At 38.3% G+C, this 21,176-nt stretch overlaps 1 protein-coding gene and 2 long non-coding RNA genes across 4 annotated transcripts in view; 1 reads left to right on the forward strand and 2 right to left on the reverse strand.

Moving 5' to 3' along the window:
• Positions 1 to 1,696: 1,696 nt before the first annotated feature.
• The window catches only part of LOC149717251 (uncharacterized), a 139,409-nt gene continuing 119,929 nt past the window's right edge, over positions 1,697 to 21,176 (reverse strand). Inside the window, exons 1-4 of one of the 2 annotated variants that reach the window (XR_016366353.1) lie at positions 17,119 to 20,645; positions 14,833 to 14,957; positions 14,462 to 14,769; positions 1,697 to 1,836 (exon numbers count right to left, since the gene is read on the reverse strand). This is a non-coding gene — a long non-coding RNA (uncharacterized LOC149717251). Of the gene's footprint in view, positions 1,837 to 14,461; positions 14,770 to 14,832; positions 14,958 to 17,118; positions 20,646 to 21,176 lie in introns of those variants that run through there. The other variant, XR_016366352.1, reaches the window with a different exon arrangement.
• Positions 1,833 to 21,176, forward strand: part of mAChR-A (muscarinic Acetylcholine Receptor, A-type) — a 60,313-nt gene continuing 40,969 nt past the window's right edge. Inside the window, exon 1 of the mRNA XM_089837245.1 lies at positions 1,833 to 2,248. The gene's annotated coding sequence lies outside the window, so the exon portion shown is untranslated. The remainder of the gene's footprint in view (positions 2,249 to 21,176) is intronic.
• Positions 16,023 to 16,961, reverse strand: LOC149717253 (uncharacterized). The gene is made up of 2 exons (XR_016365588.1): positions 16,590 to 16,961; positions 16,023 to 16,522 (listed from the first exon to the last, which is right to left on the reverse strand). It is a non-coding gene; the product is annotated as an uncharacterized LOC149717253 (long non-coding RNA).

The raw sequence follows: 21,176 nt of genomic DNA on the forward strand, positions 1-21,176 counted from the left end.
AGACTAGAATAGACTGGAATACACACCTGGACATAGGCATAGGCATAGGACTAGACTAGAATAGACTGGAATACACACCTGGACAAAGGCATAGGACTAGACTAGAATAGACTGGAATACACACCTAGACATAGGTATAGGCATAGGACTAGACTAGAATAGACTGGAATACACTCCTGGACATAGGCATAGGCATAGGACTAGACTAGAATAGACTAGAATACACACCTAGGCATAGGCATAGGACTAGACTAGAATAGAATAGACTAGAATACACACCTAGACATAGGCATAGGCATAGGACTAGACTAGAATAGAATAGACTGGAATACACACCTAGACATAGGCATAGGCATAGCACTAGACTAGAATAGACTGGAATACACACCTAGACATAGGCATAGGCATAGGACTAGACTAGAATAGACTGGAATACACACCTGGACATAGGCATAGGCATAGGACTAGACTAGAATAGACTGGAATACACACCTGGACATAGGCATAGGCATAGGACTAGACTAGAATAGACTGGAATACACACCTGGACATAGGCATAGGCATAGGACTAGACTAGAATAGACTGGAATACACACCTGGACATAGGCATAGGCATAGGACTAGACTAGAATAGACTGGAATACACACCTGGACATAGGCATAGGCATAGGACTAGACTAGAATAGACTGGAATACACACCTAGACATAGGCATAGGCATAGGACTAGACTAGAATAGACTAGAATACACACCTAGACATAGGCATAGGCATAGGACTAGACTAGAATAGACTAGAATACACACCTAGACATAGGCATAGGCATAGGACTAGACTAGAATAGACTAGAATACACACCTAGACATAGGCATAGGCATAGGACTAGACTATAATAGACTAGAATACACACCTAGACATAGGCATAGGCATAGGACTAGACTAGAAGAGACTAGAATACACACCTAGACCTAGGCATAGGCATAGGCATAGGACTAGACTAGAATAGACTAGAATACACACCTAGACCTAGGCATAGGCATAGGACTAGACTAGAATACACAACTAGACCTAGGCATAGGCATAGGACTAGACTAGAATACACAACTAGGCATTGTCATAGGACTAGACTCGACTAGAATACACAACTAGGCATTGTCATAGGACTAGACTCGACTAGAATACACAACTAGGCATTGTCATAGGACTAGACTCGACTAGAATACACACCTGGGCATTGGCATAGGACTAGACTCGACTAGAATACACAACTAGGCATTGTCATAGGACTAGACTCGACTAGAATACACACCTGGGCATTGGCATAGGACTAGACTCGACTAGAATACACACCTGGGCATTGGCATAAACTAGACTACACTAGACTGAATGAATCTCAGTTTTCATGACAATAAAGTTACAGTCATATACAGGGTGTTCCAAAAAAGGGAGGCAGGGGACCTCTACCTATAATTAAAATAAAAACATACTAATGAAACTGATAATTTTCAACTTATTAGTGTTTGATATTTTAATTTTCTAGCCCATTGATTGTTAAGTTCGTTAGTTCACCGCTATATGTCAGGTCGAAGTTTCAGACCGTCGAGCTTCAATACTTTTCCAAGTTTGGCCAACTTGTTTTCCTTTAGAAGATGATTCCGAAAGGATGGAGGATGGAGAAAATGGGGGGAGATGAAATGGGGGAAGAGAATTTGGGATTGGCGAACTGGATGATCAGAAGAGGCAGTGCCACTGTCCGGGATGGATACTGCCCCGCGAGGCACCGTCGTTTCTCGGGCGCGAACTCGCTACCGGGGATATTCCGGAACATCATGGACTACCTAAAAGGAAAATTAACAAAACCTGGAAGTTTTAACAGAAAATTTTTACGCTACTCCTGAATTTTGGATAATTTATCGAAACAATTTTTCGAGGCCGTGTAAAATAAGTTCATTCGCGTTTTAAGAAAATGAGAAAATTAATATCAAACGCTATGATCATGTGAAATAATTTTACGATTATAAATGAAGACCTAATTTGACAGACGACGACCCAGAAATAGATAACAACGTATACGGAATACGCGAATTTATACCGCTGATTTTAAAATTTAACATTTTGAATCATTATTTTTCAAGTTTAAGAAAATAATTTGTCAACCACGAGTTATAGAGACTATTTTCAAGCATTCTTTTCGCGCTAGAAAAGATGAACGACACGAAATAAATTTTTCGAAAAATCGTTTTTAAACTGGTAAGTCTTAATATTTCATTTGCATGAATTTGTCTAGAATATTTAACGAAATATAAAGGAATTTGCTCAAGCGGACTTTAAAAATAAGCATAATAGTTGGTTCATCACGCCAACATTGATATTTTTTAATGATAAGTTTGTGATAAATAAACGACGCCTTGAAAATAGTTGTGGGATGTTTTTAAAATGGGGATATTCAACTTGTTGCAAAACCAACACTCAACCGATGTCGCAACGGTTCATAAATAGATTTAAATTGAGCTATAATCCAAAGAGGAATTTTAAAATTGCAAATCCCGGGTTAAAAATTGGTCCATTATCAAATTCAGTTCGGACGAAATAAACTACCTAAATTATCCCACGTCATAAACTGTTTATTGAAAATGTTTCAGAGACGCTTGCTGAGAATAAAAACTAATAACAGAAAGCTTTAGACTCTCCCACGGAATCGTGAAGACCCTATATATAATTTTTTCCTAATCGAAATTAATATGAAATTAACTTCGAAGTCTTGTACCACCTCGAAACCAATAGATGCAAGACCACCTTACCGTGTTGAGTAACTTTTATAGAGTATAAATTTAAAATACGTTATATTTTTATATGAATCAGAACTAAATAAGTAAGCAACAAAAATTCATATTATAATTAATAAGGTAGAACCCTTAAACCTCTTGATATTTAATTTCAGTCGTGTAGTGGAACTCCTTATAAGGGGTCTACCATAACTGGGTGAGAGATATTTGGGTGACGATGACTGGGTCTCCGATAATTGAGAGCGCGACAATTTGAAGGGTTTAAAATAGGGTTAGAGTATGGGGGGAATTTAAAATTATGTGAGCGACAATTGGGTGACAATGAAACCCACAGAGCTAAAATTTGGTGATTAGAAAATATATATTTTTTTTTAAATAATTCAAATTTGTTGATAAATTATTAAAGTTTAGTGAAAGACAAAACCTTACCAAACCCAACTGAACAAAACCAAACCTAATGCCACGCATCAGAACCAAACCTAAAAAAGCCTTTTATTTTGACCATCGAAACTTTTTATGAAGTACGTATTTATTCACCCAATTTAAGCTCTGTCGGTTTCATTGGCACCTAATTGTCGCTCACTTAATTTCAAATTCTCCCAATTTTCGGATATGTAATTTTCAATCCTCCAAATTGTCGGACACCAAGCCGTCGTCACCCAGTTGTCATGCTCCCTCCTTATAGAGCTATTTCAGAGGGGGTAATGGCTACGTCACCAATGCTATTTGCCCATAGAGAAAACCCTCACAAAATGTCCGCCCTACACTCAAAGGCAGGCCCAATTTTCGTAGCAGACGAAATTTTTCCCCCACTGAAATAGCTCCTATAAGTATTTTCGAACAAAATTTCAAAGAGATCCTTTGGGTTTCCTTAATAAAAATGAAATTCATTGAAAAATATTATAAAATTTAATTTTGAGAGTTGCTTATAACATCCTGAGCGTGATCCGTTTTTTAAAACCTTATTTTAATGAATACAGCCAAAAAAGCTGGTAGGAAATCATTGTATATATACGAAATTATAGCTGGGAAAGGACAATTATACAGCATATACTGCAAAGAGAGAAAATACGAGGAAAGTACGCGGGCGGGAATTCCTTGGGTCCAGCGCAGGGACTCGAGGCGCGGCCGGTTGCAACGACGGCAGAAGCAGAGCAGAGCGGAGCGGCTCCTTTTAATCTGCTTAAATACGACGGTCGGAAAACTTTTACTTCCGTTTGTTTTAATCGGATTAAAACTCGAAAACTCGCCTTCCATTCCAAATGGGGTCGACTATGGTCCACAACTGGACCCGCGTAGGAGATTGGGAGATTGTAATTTTAAAATTCTGGCCCTGGTTGCACGCGTGCTAAAGGGGAACGAAACAACGACTTTTAAAAATTCCTAACTTCGAGACATCTTTATGGATGGTGGTGGTGGGGGTGTAGGCAACGCCGAGCTTTGTTATCTATCGGAATTGTATTTTCGCGACAATTGAGGGGGTTCTATCTCTGACCTATATGAAGTGGTCAAAATAAACGAAACCATTTAAGGTTTGCACACTCGATTACGAGCAGAAAGAAAGAAAAGCTAGTTCTAAGCAACAATTTGACCTGACGAGCGATTCTGGTCAAACTAGCGTAAACTCATCGATGGTCCTGGATTGTCTCTAGAAAACTGCAATGGATAAAGAGCTATAGAAAAAAGGGTAGGGACGAACTTTCCTCTTTCTCTCTCTCTCTCTCTCCCTCCCTCCCTCCCTCCCTCTCCATCTATTGGAATTTCGTTTCGTAATGAAGAACGTACGAAATCGATGCCGACGATGCGAACTCTAGGGAATTGCTCACGGAAAGCGGGAGAATTGAGCAACGTGAGGGGTCGGACAAGTGTAGGGAATTCTTGAAATTAGAAATCGGTGCGTGATTGTCATTGAGATGGTTGGGGCTGTCGTACCCCTCGCTAGAGGACCACCAGGAAATAAAGAGGAAAAAAGGGGTTTAGGAAAAGCTATAGAGTAACTCTTGACCCTTAGCTGGCTGGTGGTATACCGCTAAAGCGACCAAAAGAAAATTCATCCTATTGGTGGGATGTAAGGAGTCGAATCAGAATGAAGAACAAGCTTGGCGCCTTTGGGCGAGTTTTCATAGGGGAACCGCCGCTGCCGCCGCCGCCGCGTTTGGTGAAAATCAAATCGAAAGCACGTCTCCGAGAGTAATTTCCGATTTTCCACCCCCGGGCTAAGAAAAACGGCTAGCCTCTTAAACAAGAACCGCACCAACGAAATACGCGACGAATCGGGGAGTTAAAGAGATTGAACCCCGAATATGGGGAGAGAGAGAGAGACAGAGAGAGAGAGAGAGAGAGAGAGAGAGAGAGAGAGAGAGAGAGAGAGAGAGAGAGAGAGAGAGAGAGACTGAACGTAGCCTAGGAAGAATCAAACAAAAACACCCGCCCCCGCTACTCAAACTAAAATAACTTGGGAAAGCGATTGACTTGTTTAATGTATTTCCCTAATTCCCAGCGGCTAATACTTTCAATCTTATAAAAGCTATATTAATAAGGTAATTATTATAATATTAGGTACTATTTAAGCTACCCGGAGTTGATGTTGTTCGGGTGTTTTAAGGGTCTGGGAAACGCAAGAGGTTCCCTATCTATGTAGACACTAAATGGTTTTTGGGTAAATCCGTATCAAATATCTGCATACTTTTTAAGAAACAGAGATATCTACAACTTTCAATTTCAATAAACGATGCTTAGTTCTTCGCCTAGGTCCCAACAACTACCACTATCAGCCATGCAGTTTGGTCAAATCAAATTGAGGAAATTAATTAATTGCGAGTGTGCACGAAGGACAACAAACGTACAAACAAGCAAACCACTTTCTACCATTTTGCAAAAGCGTATTTACAAAGCACGCGTCTTAATGTACATTAAACCAATCAATTTAAAAAAATAAATAAATTCAAAATCAGTTAGACAGGCATCAGTCGTAAGATCCGCTTCCTCTCAATGACGTCAACTAGTGTTGAGTTATAAGAACACTCGTGATTTGCGGAAACCGGAAATGTCAGTTTCCATTTAACCCATAAAGAAGATATAGTTAAGGATTGTCGCGGCTCCCTCAGTCGCGATTCGTCCTTTTTTTTTTATTGACAGAGATGTTTGTAAGTTTTGTAGGGTAAGAAGCCGAATTGCGCGCGCGATGCTCTTAACCCTTGTCAATTTGATTAAGTTGCCGTCCACCACTTTCCTTAAGTTAGAAAACCTTCTACAAGTTCTATTTCCTAAGGCACTCGCTTTCGCGCCTACACTCCAACCCACGTTATTTCCTTAACCTTGTAACGTAAGTTGTTACAACGTTTCCTAACCCAGTGGGTCACCTCTTAATACTTAAGAAGCTATACCTATATTAAACCCGCTAAGCCTTTGTCGTTCTTCGTTAACCCAAAACTAACTCCGGAAGTAATTGAGCGTTACTATATAAACAAATCCCAAGGAAACCGTTTCCGTCAGACCTAAGCCTAACTTTAAAACATTTTTAACAATAGTGACGCGTAACGGGAAAGACATTTCTACAGGGGTTAATGTTAATTGAATGGAGAACTAAACCCCTATAAGATAGCTTTCCCTTCAATACGATAATTAAAGTTACCTAAATGGGATCCACAAGATAAAATAAATATTCATTCATTTCATAGCTTTCTATAATATTTCTGTGGATTTCGATCTAAATAAAACATATATTGTTTTACAAACTTGAGCCTTGGTTGGTTCAAGACATAAATAAAACATATTATGGGATGGTGGCAACCAAAAATATGAGGGTTTGAATCTCTTTACCTTCGAATCTATAGATGAAACTCTATTATTTACCAAAAAATAAAACGTATAACCAACCTTCCTCCTGGTCGGGAAATTTTTCAATATCAAAGTCTACCTAAAGCCAAGGCTTAACGGGGAAATAATATATATTGTTCAAAATATGAATTTAAATGGACTGGGTCAATACCTTTCTTTTCAATAGCGTTAAAGAAAGGATGAAATTTAATCTGAAACTTTTCATTCCATATAAATTATTTTCCGCGGTTTATAATTAGACTTAGTTTAGTCAAGCGGATGAATTTGTTCCTTAATTGATATTCCACAAATTAAAAACTTATTTTAATTAATTTTCATATTCCGTTCATGTCAGAGTTTACTAATTAGTATACCCTAAGTTTATAAGACACATTCCATAAGCATGGATAAAGAATGCGCGTGCGGAAATTTGTTTTCACGCTATAGGATCGGCAACTCCCTACCTCGAACGACAGCTTATTCTGTATATACTCTGTTACAACATTGATTGTCAGCACGCGCAAAGCTAGGTCTCTATGTAATCTAGCCTTGCGCGTGTTGACAAGAGACAAAAAACTTCAGGATCTTCAGGATTTAAAATGGTTTAAAATATCCTGAAGTTTTTTGTCTCTTGTCAGCGCGCGCAAGGCTAGATTACATAGAGACCTAGCTTTGCGCGTGCTGACAACCGATGTTGTAACAGAGTATATACAGAATAAGCTGTCGTTCGAGATAGGGAGTTGCCTATCCTGTAGAGTGAAAACAAATTTCCTCACGCGCATTCTTTATCCATGCCATAAGTATGACATTTCCTACACTTCGTAATGCTAGAGGCTTACTGAGAGTTAGTTCGAGAATGACAAGCGAGAATTGACTACACTCTGTTTGGAGGTCCTATCTTCCTATTTATTCTGTTCTAAGCCTATGACAGAACCTCACCAGGCGTCGCTTTACGACAATCTAGGACATTTTACCTACGTCACTTCATGACAAGCTCTCAGTAACCAACTTATGGAACATATCTTATGAACTTATGGTATTCTCAAACAGTTCCCGCTCAAATTATTGGCCAGAATTTTCGATTCTGAACTGTTTAAAAACTAGGGTTATTTTAACTCTTTGCCGTTTGCTAAGGATGCCGAGGTCAAGCGATTGCAAACCATCAGGGACTGACCACAGCTGAAATTACAAACTGTAACTTCCAGAGTCAAAGGTCAATTAGAGAATGGGATTCTAAATATTAATTATTAATCTTCGCTCTCTAACTTGAATTTACACAAAACAAAAACTTTACGTTCAAATATACATATAACCGCCAAATAATAAGGAAACAATCAGAAACCCGTCTCTCCTTAAGTCAGTCTAAATTGACTCTTAAGATAAAGCTAGATAAACGATGTTTCTTCGTAAGTTAACAAGAGAAAATTCCGACTGACTATCTTTATACGTAATAATGGCAACCCCATGTTATTTTTCTATCAACCCCAGCCTTAAGGTCTGCCATTAGCCTACAAGTTATAAAAGCCGCCCACACGACTCGAACATTCTATCATATCTTATCAGCGCGAGCGTAAATTCTTTTCCCTTATAAATACGTAAAAAGGGGTGGCATTTTTACGGGCATTACATTATAATGTAACCGCTAACCAATATTATACGCTTAAAAGTTATTAAATCGAAGGCATCAATGCATTCAAAAGGGTAGATGACCATAATCGGGTTAATTCTCATTTTTTTTTTTTTACATTTCTCTTGATTGCAAGTTAATGACTGCGCAGCACCGGAAATGAAACTCATTTTCTTTCCAGAGCTATCTGTAAACGATCTTGACGCTCTCTGTCGGATTTTTATGACGTATAATAGAGCAAATCTCGGGCTATCTCAGAGCGGGTAAATGAAATACGCCTGCGCTTTAATCAGGTAGTCCCATTAATTAAAGGAGGTTATAGGTAAAGTTTCTCTGATGATCTACCCATCACCCATGCTTTGAAATGATTCCAAAAAAATGGCTGCGCGATTTGGAACTGCGTTTAAGACTACAATCATTCTATCAGAACAGAAACCGCGGTTCTTTCTCTCTTATAAATATATTTAAAAATCATAGGGAGTTAGGCCTATAATCTTCGTTTTAATTTGCTTCTGATAAAACATTATCCCTTTGTGGTAGCCGCTATAAACAATATCTCCTAATAGAGAAGTATTTTATATCGGAAAGATAGTCTAGGCGGCTTCTCCGGAACTGTCCATAAACGTGATATAAAACCTAACGCCATTATGCCGAAATCTTTATAAAATATAATAATGTTCGCGAGACATTTGCTTCTTTTTTACGACGTTTCTTGTATCTAAAGTACCGCATTAACTTTTTATTCAACTTCTAATAGTTCAAGAGGTTTTTTCTCTTTACTAAAAAAATACCATAAATAAAAATTTTGCCAGAAATATTACGCGCGGGAAACTCCACGGAATATAGTTTAAAATTACTTTTGCTATTTTTTTTTCTTTTTCCATTTTGAGTCACAATGAAAATAATAAGAATTTATTTCTCGGGGACAAAAATCAGCTCTAATTTTCAAAAAACCACCCTGAATAATTTCACCAACGATTAACGTTCTACATTAATATTAATTAAAGTCTAGAAAATTAAAGTTTAAAATTTAGCTTGTGTAATGTTTAATAATAAATTGGCTTAAAAATTAAGGGAAAATTGTTATAGTTAGATTGTTTAATTAGGCTTATGAATAATGAAACCTAAAAGAAAATGGCGTTGATTAGGCTTAGAAAATGTAATAAAAATGGCTTGGCATGGAATCTTTTGAGTTTTCCTTACAGCTATAGATTTTTCAGAAATCTTAACCGAAAATGGCGGTTTTGGAGCGCTTTAGAGCAAGGCAGTTATTTATTGCCTGTAGTGGAATATGAGTTTGAATTATGCATAACAAACCAATAGAAAATGAGTTTGAATGAGGCTTAACAATTCAGTAGAAAATAAATTTGAATTAGGCTTAACAATTCAGTAGAATATGCATTTGAAATAGGGTTAACAAATCAATAGAATATTAGTTTGAATTAGGCTTAACAATTCAGTAGAAAATTAGTTTGAATTAGGCTTAAAACCTCAGTAGAAAATGAATTTGTATTAGGCTTAAAAATTCAGTCGAAGGTGCATTTGAAATAGGGTTAAGAAATCAATATAACATGAGTTTGAATTCGGCTTAAATTGTATTTGAACTTTCCCTACGCAATAAGAATTATTACGTAAGCAACGATTTGAACATGGCTTAGCAACCAATTTGAAAAGTTTCAAAAATATTAATCAGGCTTAGAATAGTTTACGAGCGATAGAGTTTCATCCTCTCCTTCAGGCTTAGCACTCCAGGAAATGTTTTCTCGAAGAAATAAAAACCAGGAAAGACTTACAAGAAGCGAAGAGGATAAAACAGTAGAGCGAGTAAAAATGTTATAATAATAATACGGGGGTGATATCGACTCGATATCGTTCATTTGGTTGTTTTCATTGCGACTCCCAAGTACCCAATTTCATTGACGTACCATATTAAAAGAGCTAGGCAAGAACATATACTCGTGGACGTCGTAAGCACACAGAACCGTAAAAAAAATCTTCAGAAAAAACAGAAACTCATAGTTAAGCCAAGAAGCGATATCTAGTTTACAAGAGAGAAGAGATAAATTCGCCACATTTCTAGCTTTATCTCCAGTCCAAACGTAGGTCCGGAGTTAGTCCCCGCCTCTAAATTACAACCAGCATCTCATTGGTTCTTGAAAACTCACGTCAGCGTGACGCGAATAACGAAAATTGCGTATTTTCCTACTGAGAAGAGGCGAAATAGCCCGGCCTCCTTTTACGTCCCCCCCTTGTATTTTGAATGGGGTACTGGAACTATGGCGAGCGAATACTTAGGCGTCTCATAGCTTCTCCCTAGTAAATTAGATACCGCTTCTTGGTTAAGCCTTGGCAAGTTTCTTGGTTTACTTTCATAATCATGATTCCTAAGCCTATTTCACATCTCCCGCGCTTCAGTATCTTAGAACAATTTTGCGTTGTTAATTACTAGAATAGTTCCACCATGGCACCGCGACACTAACTTAAAAATAAATGTTTAGAAAAGTAACATTTTCGTGTCCCGGAGAAACGTAAACATTGGTGGAATATAAATAGGAACATTTTACGTGGAAGAAAAAGAGGTTACTTTATCTTCCACGTACAATTTTTCTTTTGGAAAAATCAGATATTTAAGAGAAAAATGATATAAAATAAAGAGCTCAAAAATGCCTCAAGCGAAAGCGCAATTTTTTTATAATTGAAGCCATAAGCTCCAACAACAGAACTCGCTTACACGCCATGAAACATTGGGACTTCCCCAATTTTTCAGTGTTTTTAATCGCAGAGGATACGACTGACGTGTCCAACACTCTCAATGTTAAATAATAAATAACATAAACCCCTCACACGAAGATAAAGATAAAGGGTATACAAGTCTACATTAATGTGGAAAAAATCTTATACTGTTTATGTTAATGCTGGGATAGATGTAATTTTAGAAGCAGGAATGGAGAACAGAGTAAAGTGGGCGCGCATCAAAGTTCCGGACCCCTTTTCATGGGACGGAGGGGTATGAAAGAAGAGGCGGGTCATATCGACAGAGGTAAAAAGGAATAACGTATTTTTCGCCGTCGCCGTCAGCAACGTCATGAAAACGTAGTTTTATAAGTGAGTCAATAAGATAATTTAAAATTTTCGTAACGTGTTGGAGGGAGGGGCTCTATACTGGGCTACGAGTCGGACTGAAGTAAATACTAACCGTTTCCCATTCCTGCTTCTAAAATTACATCTATCCCTGGTTAACGTTTCCCGCCCAAAAACCGCTATAAGCTCTCTTGGTAAGCACATTACTTTTTAATTATTTACCATACCCAATAAAGCATGTAAATAAAAAGTGATTTATTTTAGAAGAGTATTTCCAATTTATTTCTGATCCTAAACTATAAGGTTTAAAATCGGTAGTATGTATTTCCCCGCCTTCTGTAACTTCTGTGTAATGTCCCCAATTAAAGAAAGAGCTTCGGGTTAACTGAACTGATAGAAATGTACCCGAGGTTACGTATGGTACGACTCTTTTGGCGAAAATTGGTAGAACAAAAAAAAAAAAATCACACGCTCTGAATGAGCAACGTTCCCAAACTCAATGTGTTTTCACCAAGGTTCCTCAAGGGATTTTTTGGGTTGGGAATCTTTTCCCTTTTCGAGACGAAATTACAAGCCATCTATCTATACAGCAACCGCATTACCCCTTTACCGGGTACTCAAACATTTTTTATCTTAATTGCGAAATAATTAATTCGCTGATCCCGGCAAAATCATTTTCTCATTTCAGGCTGCACCAGCCTCCTTTAATTAAGGCTTTTTTGTTAATTAAAAATAGTTTCCACCAACTTTTCTTTTTACGGATACTACAACTACTATACCTAGATTGAAAGTTTTAAGGGAAAAGAGGGCGCTTTATCAAGTATAACACGTGTAAATATAACATTCCTAAACAAAAGCTTGAAAACTTTAGTGATTATCGGTGTTTGAAAGAAACACTTTATGGGCACTTTAAAGCAGAATTTCTCAAAGTTGCGAGACAATAAATACATGATACATCTTAAACTCCATAAGAATAATTTTGGAATTTAAGAGAACTGTATTTTGAACACTTCATATATTTGGTTCTTCCCGTCTAGAGGCAGCGAGATTATGTAGGTCCTAATGAATTAAATCTAACACATGTCATTTTTAGGTTATATATTATATAAGTTCATAAGTTACGTTCCATAAATTTGTCACTGGTTACTGAGAGCTTGTTATGAAGTGACGTAGGTCATAGATTCTCATAAAGCGACGCCTGGTGAGGCTAATAGGAAGATGGAAGCCCTGCAAAACCGAGAGTAGGCAATTCTCGCTTGTCGTTCTCGAACTAGCTCTCAGTACGTCTGTAGCATTACGAAGTACAGGTAGTGTCATACTTATGGAACACATCTTATAAACTTGTGAGATTAATTCATTTCATCTATGAACCCTAATGGACCCTTTACAAAAGAGGGAGGGCCGCAGTGTCGTCTGCTTGATACAGGGTTGAGACTTAACATTGATAGGCATGTGAACCCAAAGACGTCACATAGGGCTTCAAAGTTACCAGTCTTTTTGTTTGAAGCCATATCTAGCGTCTTTGTTGTAAGAAAACAAGGTGGTGAAACACCAGACAATATTGCCCCGACTTTTGAACACTTGTATAATACGATTTTATGGTTCGAAATTTAAAGGTTTTTTGCTCTGACACAGTAATGAATCGCGACACAGCGTTTGGGAAAACTGCTTCAAAGTGCGAATTGTCTGGTTGCAAAACTATCCTAATACACTGTGGACGATCCAAATTATGGCGTAATATTCGTCGTATCGGGTACTGACTGTCATTTTTCCCTACAGCCCAACAGGGAGGGAATCTGAATCAAAACATAGTCACTGGGAGGGACCCAGGAACTCTGACATGTTTCCTATATCCTAAAACGTTATAGACAGGGAAGGGCCTTAATTAAATTTCATTCAAGGGTCACGGGAGCACGCGTATCTATATGAACCAAGGCTTAACGCTACTAAAAGGATCAAAATCGCATTAAAAGCGTTACGATGGTTGAAAGTATAAACGTATAACGCGAACTCAACCCTATCTAACGAAGTTTCAGAGAGCTGTTTGTAACCCAGGGGGATAACAAAGGACTAGAGAAACAACCCCATTAGGCCTTGGGTTTTTATTCTTGTTTTTTTTTCCTCTTTAATAAAGAAATCTTTTCTTGCAGCGATTAAAAAGAAATCTGAAATCAGAGCTCCATACACGAAAGACAATAAATAATTGTTATTATTATAATAAATTATAATAAAGCTGCTCCAAGATATATCATAAACTTTGCTATTTCATTTAAATTTTGCAGGAAAAAAATCCATACTGATCTAGGCCTAGTTTTTAATAACTTCGAGGAATAACTTTCTGTAATACCTAGCCAAGGAAAGAATTAAAATATCAAACCTGGCGTGAAATTAAATTTTCCATTTTTAAAAAGGTTTACAATAAAAAAACCACTAAAAAATACACTTTTAGTTTTCACAGCAACTAAGCCTAACTTCAACTCCCAAATAATTCCCTTCGTGTTGCAGCAGCAATGAAAATTTAATTTCTCCAGGCCATCCAAAATAATTCAAGCTAAGCCTTAGCCTAAAAAAATTGTACAATACCACTACAGGGATATGCAGCTGCGTGGCAATTTAAAATAAAGACCGAGTACAGAGTTGGTTGCCCTAACGATGGAGAACTACCCATATTTTAAGCTCTATATAAACAAAACGATGCTAGGGAAGGGCAAGGGGGTGAGATTCTTACAACTAAGCCTTTGCTGCAAAAGATACGACCAGGACATACAGCCGCTTTGGTTGCTCTACTTTCATCGCTCGATGCTCGCTTTTCCCCATAAGCCACACCGTGGGTAGAGGCGCAAGAGCCCATCCTCATCTATCAAGAAACGTCCTGAGAAGGCCAGTCTGTAGTAGGGCCCAGACTAACGTTTAGTTTCACGCAGAAAATGTACCGCTGTTAAGACTGGGATAGTGCATTTTTAATAAGGGTTTATAATACACGCATAGCGCCTTCATCTTCATTAAATTCTAACCATGGATTAAATAACAGACCCTAAGGACTGTGGGTTATGCAATGGTTGCTCAAACATTGGTGGGTTTTGCGTATTTAAACTATGTTTCGAGAAGGAGAAATTCAACGTAGAATCTGTAAAAAAATATTTGACTCACATGCTTGCTGCGTTGATACTTTGCAATGTGGGTGGAGCTTGTACGATATCTCTTCATTGACGTCACCATAGTCCAAGCGTTACGAGGTAACTTGAGTACCCGCCCACTTCTCGTAGTATCATCCTTAAACCTACAGGAGGAGAACGATTTCAAGGGTCACATCCATTTTTTTAGCCACATCGTAGTATACGATAGGCTCTTAGTTTGACCCGAGCTACTACTTGTAGTAGTTGTAGTAGTAGTAGTAGTAGTAGTAGTAGTAGTAGTTGTTGTTGTTGTAGTTTTAGTTGTTATGGCCGGAGTTTTCGCTTTCGTTTATTTGCTATCGTTAGTTTTTAGCTTAAAAGTTACTATATAGTACCTCAACTCACCCATAGGAGCTCGGTTAGAGATTTTATTTTAGTTCAAATTTTTTTAGCGCATCAGTAAGACACTCTACCACTGTACCATAAGGGCTTGACAGAAGTTGCGAGTTTTCTTTGTCATTTTTTTTGGTCTATAATGAAGTTTGATTGTACAATATTAGATTCAGAGGCAATTAATTAAAAATTTGTTAATTGAACACTAATTCTTCTGTATTCTAGTAATAACGATTTTAAATCAATTAACGTATGCTACATAGTCTAGAAGTTTTGGAATTTCTAAGATTCACGTAAAAATTCAATAAATTCTTGATAATAACTGAACATTCGCGGGATCTTTAACGAGCGGCCAAAACGCAAGTTGAACAGAAAAAATTATTCCTTGAAGGAAGAGTGAAAAGGAAAATAAAGTGATTTTAGTTTTAAATTATGCTAATTTAGAGATTTATAGCTGAATAGTAATTTAAAAGTAAGAACTCTAACCAAATCGTCTAACGCCCTTCCTGCTATAACAAAATATCCGTGACACACGCTATGTCGAGTAAAAATGTACCCTAAATATTTATAAACATAAAATAATCATAGTGCGCGACATAAAGAGCTATTGCTCTGAAAATTTTGTTAGCTGCAAAGTGATTGGTCGGAGGTCTTACTTTAAATGAATATCTATATAAATAAAAGTTCTGACTGACATGTCTATCTGTTAAATCAGCGCCCAGCTCAAACCGTTTCACCTGAAATGTTGAAAATTTGCAGGGATCTCTAAGTAGTAGCGAGGCGCTAAAAAGTGGCACCCCGTGTTATTTTTCCATAGACCTTAATACAGTCAAAGCTAGGAGACTGCCATTACTCTATGGAATAACGTCCGCGCGTTTCAACCGATTTTGCTAATATTTAGTACTGGTTTCTCATTTGATACAGACCGGCTCTGTGGCTTTTGCGGTTCAACTTGCGCTCTTTTAATTGAGAATCGATTAAAACCACTATATTTTCCTTTTCACCCATCCTTTAAAAACCATACAGCATGATGCAAATTTCCCGCGATTTTTTTCAGGCGATGTACACTTTTCTGCTCCTCAATTTAGTTGGAGCTGACAGTTTTATTTCGAAACTCGCATTCTGGCGGCGTTATGACGGAAAATCACGCAATTTAAAGCTTACGTACGCGCTATTAAATATTAGGTATTCTCAGAAGAAAATAGGGGAAGTGGGTAGCCGTAGCCTTGAGCCATACAAGTCGTCCAGTGATTCTCACTTACAATGGTCGATTCCCCTACCACCCTTAAAATTTGAATCTGGCCAATCGGCGCGAAGCATAAAATAGTACCAGATTTTATTGCGAACGCCACCATGTAGCGAACTGTGGAACTAACCTGTGTAGTCTGCTTATATTTCTGCTGTGCTTCAGTTTGAGTTAGGGTTACGTCAGGCAACGGGTTAATGCGGATATTGGTTTAATTAAGGACGAAAATTCGGTTATTTAATAAAATGAATGTCGTTAAGAGTACGCAGTGTGATTTAACGTACAAGGAAACTACCGATAAGAAAACTCAGGCTGTGTTGAAAGGAAAAGTAAGATCTACCCAAACCAATCCCAATGTTAAAAATCAAACTACAACAACTTGGATACAACTTTATTACTTTGAACTCTTCCCTATCACAGTTTAAAACTTCGGACAAGTTAATTTTTTCCCTGGAACTTAGAAATACAATTGTATTTAAAAATAAAGACATATTTTAAAATTAGTTATGAATTTAGTACTTACCACTCGATTCCAGCCTCTGCCATTCTGCCTGAGTGCCTCACTGCCTCTAGCAGACGCCTCTAGTCAGTTGGAAGGCGTAGGACCGTACTGTCCACAGAATCACGTCACTCGTGTGTTAATGCGCGTAAAAATCCTATCTCTCTTCACCCCCACGGGGAGGGAAATGGCGCGAAAAATCCGTAAACGGGACGCCTCGCGAAGTTGCCCAAGCTACCCACTTCCCCTATTTTCTTCTGGTATTCTTTGATGTTGAAAACTGAAAAGTAGGGTTTTCCTTCTGAGTTCTTGTCAGGAATAAATACAGCTACTAGGAACCACTAAGAAAACACTTTCTCAACGTATCTCATCGGACTTAGTGGGAAGAACTAGACTCAAGTCGGGCCCGCAAACCCGCATAGAAATTAAATTCTGGGATAGGGGGCACAATTATTCTTGTTAGCTGCATGCATTCCTGGTTTTCTATACTCTAGAAATTCAATACAGAAAGCGAAAAGTAAAAATTAAGGGTTATAAATATGGAAGAACTTACGTGAATTGATTTTCAATAATTAATCCTACTAATTAAGATATCCTGTTGAAATGGTGTGGGCGAATGCGTCGACGTCGGCATCAAGTATATCATATGGCGTCGCGTGTCTCAATAGCTGGGCGGAAATTCCATGAAGCGTGGGCCATCAGAAGAAATCAGGAGGGCGCAGTTCGAAGATTGCTCCGCTACTGAACAACTCACCTTGTGCACGAAAATATATCGCGTTTTGATAACAGTAAATTACATCCGAAATTAGTTATATTTTACACTGGGTATATAACATTAAGTCGGGAATCGCAATAAACTTTAACGGATATTTTCAAGCTAAGACTAAAATTTAAAATATCTACGACGTTTTTCAATAACAGTTCTAGAGCGCTCTCTGAGATTGTTTTGACAGATTAACTCAAAGGCTGTCTAGATTGCTGTGGTATATGGAAATTTGCTTCTCGGCTAAGCCTTAGCAAACGGTAAAACAAACTGCCGAACTGAGTAACGAGGTCAAAAGTTGGCAACGAGGCCGCGTGGTAAATTACGCCTTAAAACGCGCGTAAAAAATCATAAATTGATTTGAAAACTTTAAAAAATAAATTGGAATATTGCAGTAGATCAGCGTAAAAAACCGTAAATAGATTTATCAACTTTAAAAAATAAATTAAGCCTCTAATTTCAAATAAATGTCTTTCAAGTTATTTAACTATCAGAATTTGACGTTGATATTCGCGTAAAGCCCTTGAAGAACTTAACAAGGCCATCCTATAGCTGACTGGTTCCTGAACAGTGTCCTTCTAAAAAGTCTGAATAATTTCTTAAAAGAAGCCATTCTGTTCGAGAGACCCTTTCTTGTCTCAAAATCGTTGAGGGAAGAAGAATTCACTCACTTTTAGGCCTTGGCCTGCCCCACCGTAAGAATGCAAAGGGTGGGCGGCCTGGAGAGGCATAGAGAGAACACTACAGTATGCGGAAAAGAAGGCTGGATGGTACGGTACACTTAGGCCTAGGATCGGCTTTCGGGTCGATCTTAAGCTCCGAGTTCCATTCACTGAAATTTGTCCGACTTTTCAAGGAGGACAGAGGGATTTTAGACCGGAAAAAGAGCTAAGAAATAGAAGAAGTCTGTCGTGCTGGCAAAGGAAAGGAAGAAGGACATAGCGTCGAGGCTAACTGATAGAAGAGACAGTTTTAGAGTCATATCGGAAGTAGATTCACTCAAAATAATATAAAAATTAATTGTCTTCGACTTAAATTTTCCTCCATCAAACACTCGATGACTTATACCCTCTTATAATAAATGCACTTCCGTTTCAATAAAATTAACGCCAAGTTTTAATCCAATTTGTGCCTTTGCGTTTATCAACTTCTGGTTTATATCCAAGAGGAGACACTGAAGATGTGTATAAAAGGGACGAGGAGGGAATGTGTCCCCTTCTTCGAAAAGTTCGATTTCTGCAGCGTGTTTCTTCTTTTTCTATCGCCAACGGTCGAAAGTGAAGAATCGGTGGGTGGACGGGAAAAGTTAAAGCTAGCAGAGGATTGACGAACTGCGCAGTTGGCGTAGAGTGGGTGAACGGAACTTGTACTAAGTAGGAAATTCGGTTACCAAATTTTCTTTTTCCGTTGTCGTCTGAACTATTGCTCGCCGGGTCCAGTTAAGCCTTGGCATGATCAAATAGTAGTAGGGACCCACGCTCAAATAGGTTAGGGAAACTGCAGTATAGGAATTCCGTGGATATCCCAGCAGCTAGTACCATGTCTGGAACTACACTGTTCATTTTTTCGTTTTAGGTTCCCCTTCCCCTTTCGAAGAATTGATCGTTTGTCGAGCGTGGACACGCGAGGAGGGACGAGAAAGGATAACAATACAAAGATTCTTCAATGTTGATTCAATGACGGGTGAAAAATTTAATTTAGTTCTTGAAAAATGTCTCGGCTGGCTTCTTGGTTCGTTAACGGTGCAACGATCGAGGCTATCTTTATCAGACATTGTTCCCCTTGGATTTAAACTTTGTATCAAGATTGAGAAACTGCGCAAATGAGGAAGATGTAAGGTCTACATCGATAGAATCAATGGAAACTGATTGGGAATCAAATCTGGGTTCGGTTTTCGTGAATTTTGTACATTAATCCAGTGAAGCGGACGAATTTACCATTCATGAGGTATTAATTCGTCAATTGTCAACGGGGCGCTTCTGCTACCTTCTCGTTTAAGCCCGGTTAAGATTCAAATTTACGTGCGCCACATAGATTCGGGGGTTAAGAATAGTATCAAAGGGTTGGAGAAATAGGTTTCGATTGAATAGACCAAAGACTGACTGTAAAGACATCTAATGGAAAAAAGTATAGCGTATAAGGTTGGAGAGATGATGGCAAAAGCTCGTACAAGCGTGAACAATAACCCATGGTAGTTTCCTCAGCGACGCGTTAAGAATGAAAGCGCCGTTTATCGCTTACGGGCTAAAGGATTGCGAGGATGGCGTGCTAAGGAACGGAAAAGAGACTACCGCTGATGGGGAATGAGAGAAGAAGGATGGATGGTGCCCCGTTACTGAATACGGTGGAGCGAGCTTTTTGTTCCAGGAGAAGCTATTCCAAAGCAAGCTACCCTTTAACAATGGCCAGAACACATTGAGAGAGAGACTGACTTAGGCCGCGTCCCGAGCGAAAGCAAATTAGACTTCTATTTGACCGTCTTCCCTATTTCGCCCCAGCGATTCCATTTGGTCCCAAGAAGGCGAAGGGGAAACCCAGTACACGGTACACAAGGAAGTTCCTCCGCCTGGATGCTAGTCGGAAACGCCACATAGAAGCTAACCTCCCCCGAGTCTCTCTAGCGTAAGAGAATAAGATGCCAGATTGAAGTTGAACGATAGCTAGGTAAACAGCGAGGGGCCGAGGCTTATTATCATGTGGGAGAGCCCTACCTACCTATAGTCGCAGTTCCAGCGAACCCGGACTATACTGCCGAGACAATCAGAAATGATAAAGTCGTGTTAAGCCTAACGTGAGCAAAACAGCTAGTACGTCATACCAACGCCTACGACACACCACCAGTCCTTTAATCGATAAAGAAGCGACATACCTTTGTTTATTCCTCACTTGATACCCATGATATCGAGATGAGATACTGTATACCCTAGACAAGATTACCTTAGGCCTAACCTTATCAGTTACATCAGAGGTAGTCACTAGACTATTTTGTGATTGGTTTACGACCTTGATCTTTACAGTAAGGACAAGAAGAATAGGTTAAAGTCAGTCAGGCTTAGATAATCGAATTATAAAATTGGACTAATTATAATACTAAAGACACCGTTTAATCTATCTATCAATCTGATAGTAACTCTTGAAAACCACGATTAGGTCAAAGGTTTATAGAAGTAGTACTCTATGGAGACGACTCAATCGTTAATTCTTGGTGCTACTTTAGGAGCTTATTACGCACGTTCCCTGCGCTACACTATTCAGAGAGATCAAGGGTGGTTTCTCATATTACACGGAGGGAGCAAGCTTCAATGAAATATACTTGGGTTTTTGTTTATAAACTTTTAGCAATATCTAGAAGACGTTTTGATATTCTGATCCATTTACAATGGATCGAAGTATTAAATCACAGTGGATTTACGAATAGTTTTCTAAATTGAAATTGTTGTCAAAGTATGTTAATGTACATTTAGATTGGTGAACGACACATTTAATGAAGCAGCTAGACGATGTTGTATACTGCGTTATTCTAATCCTTTTACAATGGATCCGTGTATTAGCATGGCGGATTTACGATTACGAACATTGTATATAACTTTGGTATATAATGGCGTCCAACTTCCGAGTACGTCTATAATTGGTTTTCAAACATACAGATCGAATCATTCAACCATTTCAATCAGGATAGCGAACCCTTATTATGTTCGGATTTGGATATACCCGGGGAATAGTTATCATTTAATAATGGTCAGGGAGTGTAGATCATTGGCTAGAAACGGATTTATACAACAACCAGCAGCGCGAGCACGTATCAAAGATTAAATCGTGCCATATATTATACATTAAAAGCATACTGA

This window comes from Phalangium opilio, unplaced genomic scaffold (genome assembly GCF_054372755.1).
Source record: "Phalangium opilio isolate 3A_F unplaced genomic scaffold, DU_Popi_V2 ptg000003l_1, whole genome shotgun sequence".
Lineage (NCBI taxonomy): Eukaryota > Metazoa > Arthropoda > Arachnida > Opiliones > Phalangiidae > Phalangium > Phalangium opilio.